The sequence below is a fragment of the Centroberyx gerrardi genome, chromosome 21 (genome assembly GCF_048128805.1).
Source record: "Centroberyx gerrardi isolate f3 chromosome 21, fCenGer3.hap1.cur.20231027, whole genome shotgun sequence".
Lineage (NCBI taxonomy): Eukaryota > Metazoa > Chordata > Actinopteri > Beryciformes > Berycidae > Centroberyx > Centroberyx gerrardi.
Genome location: NC_136017.1, coordinates 16,164,848 through 16,176,401, shown reverse-complemented (window position 1 = coordinate 16,176,401; position 11,554 = coordinate 16,164,848).

The following is an 11,554-nucleotide window of genomic DNA, read 5'->3' as shown; positions in this document are numbered from 1 at the left end:
TTCAGTCCATTTCTCATCATAATCATAGACTGACTTAATCTGACTTAAAGTAACAGTTGTGATGAACAAGGAATGCACTCGTGTTTATATTGTGTAGAAGCATTTGGGTCAGGATAGGAGGCATGCAGACCTCTACAAATTGTATTTAAGAAATTTCAGAACTTTTCAAGGCCTTGAATTTTCCAAGGACCCGTGGATACCCAGTATTTAGTCCAAGAGAAGTATATGATATTAATGCTGAGTATGGAATGATTTGTCAAGGTGTGTGCATGCACGTTTTGTTTGAGTGGAGTTGTGTGTGTGTGTGTGTGTGTGTGTGTGTGTGTGTTGAAACAAAATGCATGAAGAAACAATGAAACAGAAAAGAAATATAAGTGTACAGGTGAGGGGAGAAATCGACCAAGGGCTTATAAGGGACTAAAGAAAAAAAAACAACCTTCTATAGGCTATTACATCAACACAGCTAGCAATGAATCAGAGCAGGAGAGATGGGAGACAACATGATGATGGCATTGCTAGATAGGGGAAGACATCTTGGATTTTAGTTTACCTTTAAATACTGAAAGTGATGAAGATGACGGAGTGTCTGGTTGAGTAGGTATGGATTTCTTAATTTTGAAATTGTTTTGCAGACCCAAGACTGACTGATAAGACCTGACACATCATGGTTCCACTGATAGAGATTTTTTTACCAATTACAGTACTTCTTGTTGCCAGAAAATAATACAAAAAAATTGATTTCTTGATATTAAGAGATCATTTATTAAACTGGAACCAAGTACAATGATCAAGCAGGCCATGGTTTGCTATGTGGAACTGCATATTGGTGCTTACATATGGCTGAATAAGAGCTTACTCCGTGGTCAAATACTCTTTCTGGGTCTCTTCTACAATAGTAAGTGTGTTGGTTGACCTAAATTAGGCCTTAGGAACAAATAACTTAACAGGATGTACCTCCTCAGGGCAATTCGTCTCTGGGTTATCAGTCTTAAGGTCAATCATTCAGTCATGTTGTGTCATGGAGACACAACATCTGCCATGACGTAAAAGTTGTTCATCGTTAAACTTCTGTACCAGCTGATCAGATCGACTCCTGTCTGTTCCTGTGCTCCGGTATTACCATACAACAATTCGTGACCCGGATTCATCACCCTGCATGCTGGCTTGGCGACCCAAACAGAGACCTGAGACGAACCACTGCCACTAACAAACAGGTGAGGCAAAGTTTCCTCTATGTGTGGTTGCTGTCTCTGATCTCATCCGGATCGTCTCCCAGTGTTGCAGCGATGAATCAACTTGCTAAATACATGTGAATTGATAAGAGTGGAGTCGATCTTGATCTTATGATTGGCGAGTTGAGTGTTGTGAAGCGTTGGCTAAAGGCTGTGCACAATTAGGTTCTATAGGATTTAGGGATATACAAGAGAGATGCAGAGATGGTTTAAGATTGTGTAGGTTTGGGAGAGAGAGAGTTATTGGTGTTTATTAGTGTACAAGATTTAGACAATCTAGCAGAGGATGTGTAGGTTTTTAAACAAAAAAAAGAAAAAGAAAGCATAGACTGGACAAGCGAGGACAGTTTAGAAACTCGCCACGTTCAGGGAACTGCCACAGGTGTGGGTCCTTATTCTAGCATTCACACCTTTTGGGTAGGAAATTCACTCCCTCTTTGTCTATTGGGCTCAGATTGTTTGTTCACCTACTTTGTACGTTCCTGATTTAGCAGAATTTAAAGGAAAGGTTAGAGCTTTGCTGCCTGCTGATGACGCTTTGCTGAACCCTCTTAATGTTCCTGCTTGTGGGGGGCTTATGGATGTTGATCCATAAGCCCTACATCACCTAAGAATTCGGCTGGTAATTCAATCTTTTCTCAGTCAGGGAGTGCTGGTAAAAACCCAGAGCCCTTGAAACATGCCTATCTGGCCAGTGAGGAAGGCAGATAAACATAGTTGGCGCTTTATGCAGGATCTGCAGCGGCAATCGCTGTGTTATCGCTCCTGCTGCAGTTGTGGCTAACCTCGCTACTATCTGCTCCTGCATTCCGCCTGAGAGCTACTGGGTCTCTGTGACTGACCTTTGCTCTGCTTTCTTCTCTGTGCCCGTGCATCCAGACAGTCAGCTCACGCCTCAGGGATTTATATCTCTTTCACATGTGTGTGAAGCGTGATTTGATTTTTCATGTTCCTCATTCTGTGCACACTGTTGTAACGCAGGTGAAGTCCCAGCAGGTTATAGGAGCACGTTGGACTTGGTGGGATGCAGTGCTGATGGCTAGTGGGATTGAAACTGTCCGATGCAATGTGTTAAACCCAGCCACACTTCTGCCTCTGATAAAGGCGAAACTCATGAACATGGTTATTTAGCAGTAATTGAACACTCCTCTATTCTATTGCTTGATTCTATACACTGATGGCTCTTCCTTTGTGAACCACGAAACACAGATTAGACACTCTGGTTATGATGTTCTTCAGAGTGTTGTTTTGCCTTCCTATTATTCTGCACAAATTACTGAATTGTATGCTTTGGTACATGCCTGTGAATTAGCTTCTGGGTGCTCTGCCAATAATTACACAGTTGTTACTCTTATGGGGCAGTGCATGATTTTGGTATGCTGTGGGGAAAAAAAGGATTTTTCTCTGCTGCTGGGTCTCTTAAACATTCTGCGTTTACTGATGAATTGTTGCATTCTTGTCTCCTACCCACCTCCCTTGCCATCATGACATGTATGGCTCACACTTCTGCTAAGGAAACTGCACTGTGGCCTCTTCCCCAGGGTATCTCTACCGGAGCTGTTGCTTTGTACTCAGCTACAGACAAATATGTACTGGTGATAACTGATCATTTCTCTAGATGGGTTGAAGCGTATCCATGTAGGGTCAAAACAGCAAAGACTGTGGTAAAGCATTTGCTCCAGGACGTCATTCCTCACTGGGGAGTAGTGCAACGAGTTCATTCTGACCACAGGGAAGAATTCACTGCGAAGGAAGTCTGCGGAGTATTTTGGCATTGAGTGGCGTTATCACTGTGCTTATCATCCGCAGTCATCTGGAAAGGTAGAAAGCAAAGACAGGACTCAAGTGGGTGGATGCACTGCCTATTGATGAATAGTACTGGATCACAGGACGGCACGATGCACTCTTTTGCCTCTCCATGCATTGACTTGAAAGCTGCTGATGTGCATATTATGAGCAATGCTTTGCTTACATACTGTCAGAGTAACTGTGGCCCTGAGTTCTATGCACTCACAGGTTAAGGCCCACCAGAGAACTCCTGGGACTGACTTGTCACAACCTGTGCTGTTAAGGTGAAGGGGAAAGATTCCTGGATACACATCAACCATGTATGCCATGTTTCTGCTCCGACTGATGGTGTTCATCCACCTCCACGTGGGACGGACAGGGAAAAACGACCGCAGAAACTAAGGCCCCTTAGAAGAACAGCAGACCTTCAGCCCTTTTGGGAAAGACTCGTCCGCAGATAAGTACAATGATAAAAGTAGTCATATACTGTATGACCATTGTATGAACAATACTTTGAAATGTCCTGTGAAGGATAGTAACTGCGGCCTTGTTGTTATATGTTTTTTCTCCAGGCAATCCCCGGGCTTCACCACCATTGACGGTTCAGGACATTATGAAGGGTCCAGTTGCCTACTCTGCGGACATCTGCCCCCACAGCAATGGTTCCACCCAGGCTGTGTTCAACCTCACCCAAGGCTCCTCCACTACTGCTACTTCAATTCCAGCTCACAGGAATTGACCATTACTGCCAATAAGCACAATCTACAGGAGGGAACACTATGGTGTGCGAAACCCAATTACTACCCTAGGTTGGAGTGCTTGCCTAAGGTGTCGGCATGTGCTGTGATCCGTTCCCCACACGAGAGCAGACACTAAGGTCATTTAACAATTTCCGTGCAAATTTGACTGTACACACTATATCATATCATGGGGTGCAGACTGTAGGTTTTACTGGTCCTGGTGGTGGGACGCTCCCCGTGTAACGCCTGTTATTACAACACATCACACATGCAACGTCTCCGGTTGTGAGGCAACCGGTGTCGCATAGATGTCCGAAACTCTCACCTCCGCCTGCCCTGGGTCTGGTCCAACAGGCCAACATAAAACGCTCTCTACACTCTCTCTCTTTATCAAGGTTCCTGTCCAGGTGATTGCCCAGCTGAACATGACCGACTGGGTGGGCAAGTGTGGTGGGCATTCAAAGTTACTTATTTTGGGTGAAATTTCTACTGAGTCGACTGAGTGTGAGTAAATTGGCTCTACCTAATTCACAACGCAGGGCTAAGAAGGTTAGGAGTAATGTTAGACCTAAAAGAAGTTTCAGTCTATCTGAAACACTGAACTCATTAGGGAACACTGTATCTTTTGGGGGTTAAACGGTACTCAAGGCAAACACAAGTTCAAGACCTAGGTAAGGCTGTTTACAAAAATGGTGTAGGTGGGTCAGCACTTTCTGATTCTATGTTAATCAATATGGAAGGTGCAGCTATTCGTGAAAATATGATCAAAGCTAATCTGGATTTGACAACCAAAGTCATGCAGACCCTATTACGCGGTCTGAACAAATCTAGAGTCTCACTTGTGAATCTGGCCGCCTGTACTGTCACTTTCAGTGTTTTTTATTCTAAATTGCAGATATGTTTAACTTTGTGGATAATGGGTAAACCATGTCCTCATGTTTCTGTTACAGTCACAGCTGTATCTCTGTTTAAAGACACATTTCCTGATGTTGATGAGGTTGATTTCCAATCCTGTCATAACAGGACTATTTCTCTGAATTTGTTAGTGCCTAAGGGGATCAATAGAGGTAATGGTTGGCATAGTGATCTGCCTGTGTCAGTTGACAATGTCACTCTGGTCTCCCGTCAGCTACTCTAATGGTACACACTGAATGTCTCCTGCGCTGACACACTTAATTCTGTCTATTGTTCTGTTAATGAGAATGGGATATTGCTTGACAATTTGATTATAGTAGTATGGTGTTGAAAAATCCAGAGTCCAGAGCTATTGTTTCATTCCTTTGGTTGGTCAGGCAAAAGGTAATTTTCCTGAAGCTGAAGTGAATGGAGGAAAAGGTTACTGCTATTGCTAGAGAGAGTTGATGGGATTCCTTATTCTGTTGGGGCGATGGTGCTTTTGTAAATGGGTTAAAAATTGGTGTGATGGTAATTTTCTGTTCGATACCAATCCTCTGGCTGATGAGTGTTTTCATGTACTGTCAGCTGAAATGGAAGGTGAAGTGACACCACAGTGACACCGCAGTGTTAGTCCTATAGCTCCCCCCTTTTGCCCTCTTGTTGTCTCAGGACCAAAGGGGGATCTGAACTTCGTCCACCCTCTTATCATTCTGTGGAACTAGATGAAGCGGCTAATGGGCTGTTTGACTTTGACTAATCTAATAAGGCTACTCTACTGATTGTTTATCTTAACTAATCCAATAATGACAGAAATTTGCTCCATTCCCTCTGGGTGTGTTGATCACAAGATCCGGGTCACATCGGATGACCTGTACGGTTGGCAGCATACTTTGTCCTTTACAGGACAATAGGGAGGAATGGGGGATGTGAAGATTCAGTGATTGTATTCCTTTATTCATTTATTCTATATTCTAACCATCGATTTAAAATTACTATTCATCTTATCATTGATTATTCATTTAGTCATACTGAATTACTATTGAAGGTGATCACTTATGTTGTCTTTATCTGCGATTTCTTTTTTTTTTTTACATAATAAGGTCAAGTACTGTAGGGGGTGATTGTTGATCGTGTTTGATTGCTTGTAGATTGTATTGCCTCATTTAGGGTTTTGGTGTTATGTATGGCTAGTATAGTTGTGTCTTTTACTCCACTGTGACCTCCGCCTGAGCAGGCATGAGACTTAACATTTGAGCGACGCATTTTGACTGATGGATGGAACTCACAGGACATACTGGGTAGCTTAGTCAAATGGTATTCCCTCCTACTATACGCAATGGGTATAATACTAATACTCTTGTGATTGTTTATGATTATATGTGTTGTTATATTGTTATGCATGTGTATATCTATTCACCACATTGACCACTTGTGTATGACTGAATGAATTAACATATTTGTGTTGAAAAATGTTAATTAGCGGGGATTGTGGAATTGTATATGGGTACTTACATGTGGTGGAATAAGAGTTCACACATTGGTCAAATGTGTAGAACTATGTATGCTTTCCTGTGTGTGTATTCATGGAAAAATCATGGAGTAAAAATCTGTAGGAACCTTAGACAGTCGTGTGGTGTGCAGTCCAGTAAAAACCCAAGCTTTTATTCACCATTTGTTTATTGGTTGCACACATTTATTATTTCACCATTATATCATACAGATAGACTAATATCCACAACATATCAAAAGTAAAAGATGAAAACCAGTTAAGAAAATAAGATCACCACATGTTGCAATAAAACAGCTTGGAACCAAATCATTTCTCCCACAGAGAAACGATGTTCACTGTCACCATGGAAACAGTTACAGTATAAAGATCCATAGATTATAACGGGCTGTAATCGATCACCAGAGTTGAGGAGCAACAGGATTACAGTAATCGGATTGGCAAAAATGGAAACTTATTAGTTCAAATGAGTGTAAAAACTGTAAATGTAAGATACATTTGAACAAAATGACTGACTGAAATGGCTTGTCGGATTCCAAAGTATATGAAGGGAAAAGAGCATTTACATTGTGAGATAATGGCTGACACTGGTTGTATATGATGATAATAATTCAAATAAGTCTGTAAAACTGGAAAAATTGTTTAAGTGGATATTGTAAGAATTTTGAAAGCAAAACTAACCTAAAAATTAACTGTGACATTACTGCGATTCAGTGTCTCAGTCAATTACATTACTGATCTGGTGATCAGTAATCTGTAATGGATTCCATGTGGAGGTTCAATTTCTCAACCCTGTCGATCGCCGATTACAGCTGAGCTGCGTTCAACAGCAGAACCGCTTTGTTGAACGCACCTCGGGTTGATTTTAATCTATGGCAGAATGGGCACACTGGCACTTTTGATAGCTACTCACATGATCACTTGGGGGACACAATAAGGCACGCGCACACACGCACGCACACACACATACACACACCTCAACTACTTTGACTCATTTTCAGTTCAAAAGCCAAAGTCAGCCCTTTTTGTGAACCTAAATAATTTTTTTAACTTTATATTTGAACCCCAACAATTAGACAAATTTGTTCCAATTCAAATCTGCTGGGTCCAACACACACACGCACACACACACACAATCGTACACACCAATAGCATGTCAATGGCAACAGCATTGACATGACTGGGAGTTACAACAGTAAACATTACAGATGTTTCTTTTTTTTGTTTTTGTTGCTTTCAGCTTCAGTCAAACTTTTAAACTCTGTGATCTTTTGGTGCATTTCAGTCACATCATATTGATAATCAGAACAATAATACAACATTTTGGCCATCAACAGTACACAATACAACTGATTCTACAGCACTGTTTGGCCAGGAGTCATTTACCAAAAGGCTGCATGACCGCAGGAACGCAGGAATCTGATGCTGAAACCCCTTATGCTCCAGATTTGTTCCTGTGGGGATCCAGCTAAAAGTCACGCCGACAGATTTGGATAACAACTTTGGGTGAAAAATATACTGCTGGGATGAATTATTTCACTTTCAAATACAACACAACTCTTTGGATGGGTTGGATTTGGAACTGGATGACAGAAAAAAATAAAGAAGAGAAAATTAAGTTGATCAAATTAAGGCTTCGGATGCTGAACGAGAACGAAAAGTAAAGCTTTACGGATTCACAACAGAGAAATGACAATGGCTTAACAATGAGAACAGCGGAAACGCTAGCATTTGGCCTTGGAGTTACAATGATCATATTGAACAGTAAATGAATGGGAAAAAAAAAAACAGTATTCCTCCGATAGCTGATGACATAAAAAGACAAATCAAAGACAAATCACACTGGCCCGGTTTAGACCTGTGATCGAATCCTTAACCCAGATCAACGCTGATTATTTACTGCACTGTCCTGCGATAAAAACCATAACCCAGATAGTAACTAGTTATGTACACCACTAAACAAGTGTGGTATAAGCTGCTTCTGTTCATACAGCGCTTCAAACTTAATTTAAACCCCAGTTCAACACATTTAAACGCAAGCGTAAATAAGGATTACAGGCTGATTTTCCTAAACCAGTCACAGGCGGTAGTTTGGAAAATCAGATTCCAAACTTTCCTCTGAGTTACAGTAACTTGAAGTTGTTTAACTAGTAGAAATATATTTGCCAGACTGGTACAGCGGTCATTTCAGCATCATCAACCAAGGCCCTTCAGACCATCACACAACTTGGGCAAACTCCATCAGTGGCACCGCATCAGCCCAAATTCAAGGCAACCAAAGGAATACAACGGAATGAGTCACATATCACTACAGCGTCACTACTGGCTGCGGACTTAAAGGGATATTCTGTAGTATATTTAGAGGAGTAAACATAAATTAAACAAAAAATGGGTTGCTTTCACCCGCACCATTTTGCATCCCAAACGGAGTAATCCAGAAAAGAGGAATGTGAGGCAAAACGGCCACATATGGGGGGCTATAACATCGAATGACAACAAAAGGATAAAGGCGTTATGAACAACCAACCAACCATTACATAGAAATTCAAACAACAATAATGCTTAGTATCATATTAGTGCTTTCAGGTCGATAGGCCCGCAAGCCTTTCTTAAGTCTCTTCACGCAAATGCACAGCCGGGACTGTTAAAGCTGCACTAGGCAACTGTGCATGCTGGCAGCTCCAAATAGCAGCAACAGGTAAGAAGAATTTGAACTTCAATAACCAGAAATCCTGTAATGTGACGTCATGCTTTATACCAAAGATACCAAAGAGACGAGAGAGGAGAAGATCTAACGTTGGTGAGTCCAGCTTTCTCTGGACAACTGTTTATGAGACAGTATGGATTTCACTATTACGTTTTGATTTCCCACCAGTGACCATACTGACACCAGAATTTAATTTGGTCAAATAGAGCAAATCTACAAGGTCTCACTTGGTGATTTAGGCTGATAAGACGGATGCATGTTTCATAAAAATCTTACCTAGTGCAGCTTTAAATAAGGTGCATGTCACTAAACCCACATACCATATTCATTCTGAAGTGGCGCACCGAATTATTTTTTGCGTTCATTAAAATCTAGTGCGATTTCTCCCCATAACATAAACATGTATTAGCATCCAAATAACGTTTTAGTGCTACAACCTGTATTAAACCCAAACTGGGGTGGATGTGGAACCGAAACCAAAAATCGCGCCCCCAACCACAGCTGCTACAAAAAAGTCAAACTAGTTCATTATGAGTAAGACGACTGATATTCTACTCAGTATCATTAGGAGTAATATGAGGTCTCCTGCACACAGCTAATTTTGAGCTACAGCGGAGCTAACATGGCCAATAGACACGTACAGTGAGGCTAGGTAAAGTGGGAGAAATGTCAGCTATAGGCCTACTTTTAGTTTTCAGATGGTATATCACTGGGTTTGTCTTAACACTCATACTGCCTATTATTTTCAAGTTTGATACCGGCGAAAAATGAAAAGGTTTTTGTTCCCTGTTCGATTTTCCAGACCAAATTCAATGTAGAAAAATGCTGCGAAAATGCAGAAAATGAAACTTTTTCACAGCACTATATCTTAACTGCTACCATTTAATAGGCAGCATTTGGTATGAACAGTGAAGACATAGCTAGTATGTTCACGATGTTGACCAATGCTGAATATTGACAGAAGCATATGACAAATGAGTCAGTCTTACTAGCTGTTAGCAATCAAAAATGACCAATTTTTCATATTTTACAGTCAGTATACAGCAAAATCGACCAGCTACACTGACACTGTTATTCCCATTATACCAGTGGGCAAACTGAAACACTAAGCCGCTGTTTAGTTCAAGTGTAACACACCGATGATCTAAAAATACAAGTATGTTGGCCCTCTACCTGACTTTCCCCTGCTTGAATATCACACTTCACTGTATGCGGCTATACGCTATGTCAGCTGTTTTTCCCGTACCATAAAAAAAAAAAAAGAATCAGCTACTTGGATGAGATGGACTGATACATGCCAAAATCACAGCTACAATAACAAGAAGAACAATAATGACAATGGAGTTTGGTCAATATAATGTTTTTAGGGATGGGACGATATATCGAAATTCAATATATTGCGATACAAAAATGTGATGATACGTATCGTGAGGCAGAAAAATTAATCGCGATATTAGCTCCATTTTATTCTGCTGTAGTAATCACAAATGAGACGGCTTGACCATCACAATTTCACAAGCTCTCCATCCAGATTCTATTATTTGCACTTTGTAATGACATTTTTAAATTGTTGTTTACATTCTAGCAGCCAATGCCATCGCTAGAAACATCTGTGGCTCAGAAATGAACATAATTCTGCACAGTTAGACTTTGTTGTTATTGAACTTTCATTTATCATTTATCACACCTATCGTGGTTGTATTGAATCGTGAATATTGATGAGTATCGCATATCGAATCGTATCGCGAGATAAGCGTGTCGTCCCATCCCAGAGACATAAATTATGCTGACCAAATACAGAAATCCCAAGATAACAGTAATAATAAAATGAGGATGAAGCCAAATAGAGGAAGGGGAGGAGCCATATAGAATTGTAGTTAAACTGATATAAGGTAGTAGAGTATATTAGAGCTGATATTATCTAGACCAGCGGTAATCAGCCTGTGACCCAAACAGGAGTCCATTAAAACAGACTAGTACTCATTTCATGGAGACCCACAACCAATTCTGGGTTCCGACACATCATTTAAGAACCACTGGTATAATCAAACAGCTAATATTCTAACTAGCTGGTTGAATTACAGCATTTTCAAAGATTGTTCTGGACGTTTGGTACCAAGTTTATCCTGTTTAAGTTAACCTGAGTCTTTCATGGAGGCGCCAACATACACCTCTACTTTTCTGTTCTCTCCTCCATTTAGATTAGAGGAAACTTTAATAATCTAAACTACCCTATCCGTATCACTCATTTTCACCCGTCCGTCTCTAGCAATCTTTATCGATGTTACCCATCGCCGCCCTTCTCTCTCCTTGTCTGTCTGTGAAAGCTGGAGGCCAGTTATGTATTTGGCACTACATAGAAAACACCAGAGAGACAGATTAACAACAGCACACCACAGATATACAGAGAAAGACTTGGGGTGGTGGGGGGGGGGGGGGGGTCTAGACCACGATTCCAACTGCTGCTAAACTCCCAATATAGATACAAGATGTAAGCCAGATTGTGTCCAGACAGGGCCCCCGAGACACATTTCAATACAGGTATAAATAAGGACTGGAATCAGATAACTCTTGAGTTACTTGAGTAATAGAGATAGGGGTCGGGTCAAGGGTCATAGGGTTAAAGAGGAAGGGTAGGAGATGTTTTGGCAGGGCTCCAGGTCGCCTACACTGCAGCCAGGCA